The 6,011-nt window shown below is 38.7% G+C and overlaps 1 long non-coding RNA gene across 1 annotated transcript; it reads right to left on the bottom strand.

Moving 5' to 3' along the window:
* Positions 1-2,026: 2,026 nt before the first annotated feature.
* LOC113092874 (uncharacterized) lies at positions 2,027-5,170 on the bottom strand. The gene is made up of 3 exons (XR_003287641.1): positions 4,985-5,170; positions 4,312-4,885; positions 2,027-3,275 (listed from the first exon to the last, which is right to left on the bottom strand). It is a non-coding gene; the product is annotated as an uncharacterized LOC113092874 (long non-coding RNA).
* Positions 5,171-6,011: the final 841 nt, after the last annotated feature.

The raw sequence follows: 6,011 nt of genomic DNA, 5'->3' as shown, positions 1-6,011 counted from the left end.
GATCAAAGACAGTCTGGAGTTACCTGTAAGTACTGTGACAGTTAGAAGACGTCTGTGTGAAGCTAATCTATTTTCAAGAATCCCCCGCAAAGTCCCTCTGTTAAAAAAAAGGCATGTGCAGAAGAGGTTACAATTTGCCAAAGAACACATCAACTGGCCTAAAGAGAAATGGAGGAACATTTTGTGGACTGATGAGAGTAAAATTGTTCTTTTTGGGTCCAAGGGCCACAGGCAGTTTGTGAGACGACCCCCAAACTCTGAATTCAAGCCACAGTACACAGTGAAGACAGTGAAGCATGGAGGTGCAAGCATCATGATATGGGCATGTTTCTCCTACTATGGTGTTGGGCCTATTTATCGCATACCAGGGATCATGGATCAGTTTGCATATGTTAAAATACTTGAAGAGGTCATGTTGCCCTATGCTGAAGAGGACATGCCCTTGAAATGGTTGTTTCAACAAGACAATGACCCAAAACACACTAGTAAACGGGCAAAGTCTTGGTTCCAAACCAACAAAATTAATGTTATGGAGTGGCCAGCCCAATCTCCAGACCTTAATCCAATTGAGAACTTGTGGGGTGATATCAAAAATGCTGTTTCTGAAGCAAAACCAAGAAATGTGAATCAATTGTGGAATGTTGTTAAAGAATCATGGAGTGGAATAACAGCTGAGAGGTGCCACAAGTTGGTTGACTCCATGCCACACAGATGTCAAGCAGTTTTAAAAAACTGTGGTCATACAACTAAATATTAGTTTAGTGATTCAAAGGATTGCTAAATCCCAGAAAAAAAAATGTTTGTACAAAATAGTTTTGAGTTTGTACAGTCAAAGGTAGACACTGCTATTTTTTTGAACACACCCCTTTCAACTAATTGCCCAATTGCACAGCCTTAAGAGCGTGCATATCATGAATGCTGGGTCTTGTTTGTTTTCTGAGAATCTACTGAACCTACTGGTAACTTGTTTGCCACGTAGCAATAAAAAATATACTAAAAACCTTGATTATTCTGGTTAGTCACATTGTACTGCTATTATTTTGAACAATACTGTATATGCGTATATATGCCACATATAGGCAAAACTGAGGTGCATATATGTGCATATTCAGGAAATATAGATCTCCTGTATTGCTTCTTCATATCCACATATAAGCCCTATACATACAAGATATGTCTTCTATATAGCTAATGGCAGGATCTGTTCATTTTGTAGCTCATATGTCATTTTTTACTTTCATACATGATGCCTAGCTCATGTTTTCTATTATCAAGGCAAAAACTAAGAATTAACGAAAAAAATGATGCAAGAACTTATGTATGTGCGACCACGTGAAATTGGTATCACATGTAATTGGCATGTTATGGAATTTAACTATGGCAATATATTAACATGACATACAGAACCGGACAGTAACAGAGTACATTTACTTGAGTACAGTACTTAAGAACAATTTTGAGGGATCTGCACTTTACTCGAGTATCATTTTTGGGGAGTACTTATGACTTTACTCAACTACATTTGAGAGGCAAATATTGTAGTCTTTACTCCGCTACATTTCTATCCATAACCATTAGTACCCGTTACTTCTTCGGCCCCGTCCACACGGAGACGGACCCCCTACCTTTTTTTCCCTCATCTCAAGAAATATCCGCGTCCAAACGAAACCGATGTAGTATACATGCCAGACAAGCATGTGGCGCTGTAATACTGCCACAGAGATACACTTAAAATGGAGAAGAAGACATGGATTAATAAATGTATTTTTCCATGTTCGTTTGTATACCACGCGCAAGGTTTATCAGCAAATCCGTGTTAATTTTAGTTAATATAAAATACAATCATTCAGTGTTTGTTCATGTTTTTGTTGCTGTTACGTGATGTAGTGGTGTTTAAACAGAGGCTTTTGAAAATTATGAATATCGTTTAGTCTTGTAAAACATTACACCAATAGACATGATTATAGAAGTAACATTAATTGCAGTTATGTGCTATTCACTTCCAAGCGGTTTCTAAAGATATTTACTTTAACACTTTTCGTATTTCAGTCCAAGAAAGACAACAGAATTTTACTCACACTTGCTGTCCTGCGGCAAAACACGAGGGTAGTGGTGTATTAGATAAATTCTAAGTGATCACGCAAGTAAATGGTGAAATATGTCCATAAATAAATTGGTCCTGCCAGAATAATTGCATGAAACTTATGTCTGTATTATCTCAGTGAGGTTTAAACATGCACGATAAGGCAAATGTCTTTGGACATTTCAGTGTGGATGACGACTGGAAAAAATGCCTTGGCTTCATGGTAAAAAAATTATCGTCATCCGACAGAACTACGTCATGACCTCATTTAACAAATGTTAAGCCCTCTTTCCACTGCACAGGACATTCGGACACAATTGTCGCATTTCTCCTTCTAGCGGCAGTCGCGCAGAACTTTTAAACTGGTCGTGCAACAACCGTTACCTTGGCATATTCACCATCGTAAAATTAATAGTTTTAATGAATATAATTAATGTATGAATACATCGTCACAAATCAGATGACCCCCCAAAATAAAAACAGTAGGATTTATGTTGCTAATCAATGGAAATAATGGCTTAATAATTATTTCTCCCATAATTATTATAAACCACCATTTTACAGAAATAGTGTTTAAAGAATAATGTTAAAGTTAACAAAATATTGGTAATTCTGACCTTGCACCGATAGTTTTGATTAGAATACATTACATCCGGTCGGGTGTTCGCATATGGTCTAGTCGCAGAAGTTCAAATATTTGAACGCATCCGAGGCTCAAATCGGATCTAAAATTTTCGCATACGTATGTGATCGGAACTCCACGTAGCTCCCACACTGCTTTCTAGCAGCAAAACCTGTATTTAGCGTCTTACTCATGAAAATGTATTGATTTACAACGGTTTGTGCTGCTAGAGGAAGCAGCCTCAAACTGCGCCTCGGCCAGAAAATCGGGAAGTGAGAGAGGCTTGCTGCGGGTAAGAACTGGGGTGCGGCCCAGACTGATTGAATGCCTGCTGATGCTGCGAGCCGGCACTCAAGGAGAGCCCGGTCTTGAGCGAGGCGAGCTCGGGGCTTTGCACAGTCTATTGGGCACGACGTATGGCTTGGTGAGAAGAGCAGCAGCTGTCGCGATGAAGCTTGATAGTGCTCAACGGCTGTGTTTGGCGAGGTAGGAATGATCATGGGTATCGGCAAAAGCAGCAGATCTGAAAAATCCCCGATATGGATCTCCTCACTGGAAGGAAAATTGGTTCTGTAATGAGATGACAGACAGAGCAAACCGTGATGCTGATACACCATCAACGGAGACAGGTAGGCTAAGTCAGCTGTATATATACTAGGGATGCACTGATTCCAGGATTCGGATTCGGCCGAATACTGGGCTTTTTGATGGGGTTCGGTTTCGGCTGAACCTTAGGTTTTTTTCCCACCGAACCGAACACTAGGCTTGCGCTACGCTGGTCGACGTCACGCGGCCGTTCATTGTGAGAAGGTGTTTACATGAGGAGGAACAAGGCCCGACAGTTCGCTCTAAACTAAACTGTTCAGGAATCTTGAGTGGCTGGGACGATTTGTACCATAGCAATAGAGCCAGCCAGTCACATCGGGTGCTGACGTGGAGATAAGAGTTTTTTTTCAGTGAGCCTTTAATTCCTTTTAAAGAGTACCTCTGTGTGCCAGAAAACATCTGCGCCAAGTGAAAGACTTTTCAGTACTGCTGTGGACATGCGTTCCCACACTCGCAACCGGTCACCTGTTAATGCAGAGCGTCTTGTTTTTTTTAAATGAAACACTCATTTCATGTGAAAGATTAGAGGTTTTGCATTAATTTAATAATGATGCAGGAGATGTATGTGATCTTCCATAATATTTTATGTAATATTTGTCTACTGTTCTAATCGTAGCCTATCCTACTATTATAAACAAAAACTAAATAGCCTACTATCCATGTTTATTGAGTTGTCATCCTGGCATAATGTTGCCTATTCTTTTTTTTCTTTTTTACAAAATAAAATAAAATAAAATGAAAAATACATAGCTGTGGACGTTGTTTACTTCATGAATGTGTTTTACTGTGTTAATGGAATAAGGATGCGAGTGGGATTCGGTATTCGGTTTCGGCAGAATCTTAAACAGTGGATTCGGTATTCGGCCGAACCCCAAAAATCTGGTTTCGGTGCATCCCTAAGGTTGATTATCTTATGTGGCTCCACCTGTGCTAATTAGGCTAAGTATCTGATGTGCTCCTTCTGAACCTTGTTATGAAACTACATTTAACAAATACTTACATGTACCAAGAAAAGCTTGGGGTCTTAATGGTCCATGTGGCTGTTGGTAAACATTTCCTCTCTGATGCAGATCAGGGGAAGTGCAGCTTGTCTGCAGTGGGACGGGGAGAAGTGACTCCTCTGAAATGGGTCAGGCGGAGTATTACTTCCCTCAAACAAGTCAGGAGAAATACAGCTTCTCTGAAGCAGGTCAGGGGAATTGCGGCCTCTCTGAAATAAGTCAGCAGTTGTGTGACTTCTTTGAAGTGGATCTGAGGAAGTCTGGCCTCTCTAAAATGGCTCAATAGTTGCACCATTTCTCTGTCGTGAATCAGGGGAAGTGTGGCATCACTGAAGCAGGTCAGGTGGAGTGCAATCTTTGTCAAAAAAGGTGGGAGAAGTACAGCTTGCGTGGAATCTCTGAAGCTGGTTAGGAGAGGTGCGGCTTCTCTGAAGCGGGTCAGGGTTAATGCAGCTTCTCTCTAGTTGATCAGCAGTTGCATGGTTTCTTCGAGACTGTTCAGAATGTGTGTGGGTCCTCTTAGGTACGTTAGAAGTATGATGACTTTCAGAATTAGCAGGAATATTTGGTAAACTATGTGGGGTTTGTAGAAAGAACAGAGCATTTGAGGCATTTCACAAGTTAAATTCATCAATTACCATACTCAAAATAACAACAACTGATAATGCTTACAATTTGGTTGGCTTTGATTTGGCCAACACAGACTTCTGAGTGGATAAAGTCTTCTGCATCCATTGGGAGTAAGAAGAAAATGAGTGCTAGATCTTTGGAGCTCTAGGCAGTTCTTCTGGTCTGTTCAGAGAAAGAGAGAGAAGCTAAATGTAATATTTTAGAAATAAGAAAAAAAAAAAAATTATGGAAACTTACCTTTTCTTTACATTATCTTTTGACCAGGAAAAAGTATATTATACAGCCTAAAAAAATCACTTTGTTACTTACAGATGTGCCACGTTACAATATACTAACTAAATATAATCATAGAATATAAATAAAGATAACTTACATTCTTCTTCGTTTGACTTTAATTGGGGAATCATCCCCATCTGTTGCAATGTCTGTGTGTTCGACAGCTTAAGGTAGTTTTAATCTTGCCTCACTGTAACTGTCTACAAAAGATTATAATAACTAGCAGTTGGCTGCCCTTTTAATTCATTACTTGATTATATGACTTCATACTACAATAGAAAGTTGTTTAAAATATTTAATAAATAAATAAATAAATAAATATATATAATTTTTTTTTTTTTAAGGCCAACGTATCAGAAACATCTCAACACATAATCTATAAATTAATACTTAATCGATGTAAATATAATTCTAATCCTGTGTGGAGTCCATCCTTCCCCAGGTTGCTCCTTATTTTTTGTGGCTTTTGCAACATCCACTTTATTTGGTGGCCATTTCCATTGACCCAATTGGAGGGCATCACTTCTACTTCATTTGTCGTTTCAAAAATAACAATGTGATACATAGTCTAAACAAAATAAAAGTGCAATTTATTAATTTATGTATCTTTTAAAAATAATCTGTAGGAACACATTTGAGTGGATAATGTAATAAGAGAGACTATTTTTGTGAACTGTTATTACACAACATGTACCGTAGATACAAACGGAGCAAAAAAATATAAACTACAGATTTACTGGACCCATAAAAAACTGCATGCTTTATGTATAAATGCATCATATAAATCAATAGC

The sequence above is a fragment of the Carassius auratus genome, unplaced genomic scaffold, assembly GCF_003368295.1.
Source record: "Carassius auratus strain Wakin unplaced genomic scaffold, ASM336829v1 scaf_tig00214720, whole genome shotgun sequence".
NCBI classification, from domain to species: Eukaryota; Metazoa; Chordata; class Actinopteri; order Cypriniformes; family Cyprinidae; genus Carassius; species Carassius auratus.
This window is presented reverse-complemented; position numbering and strand designations above follow the sequence as displayed.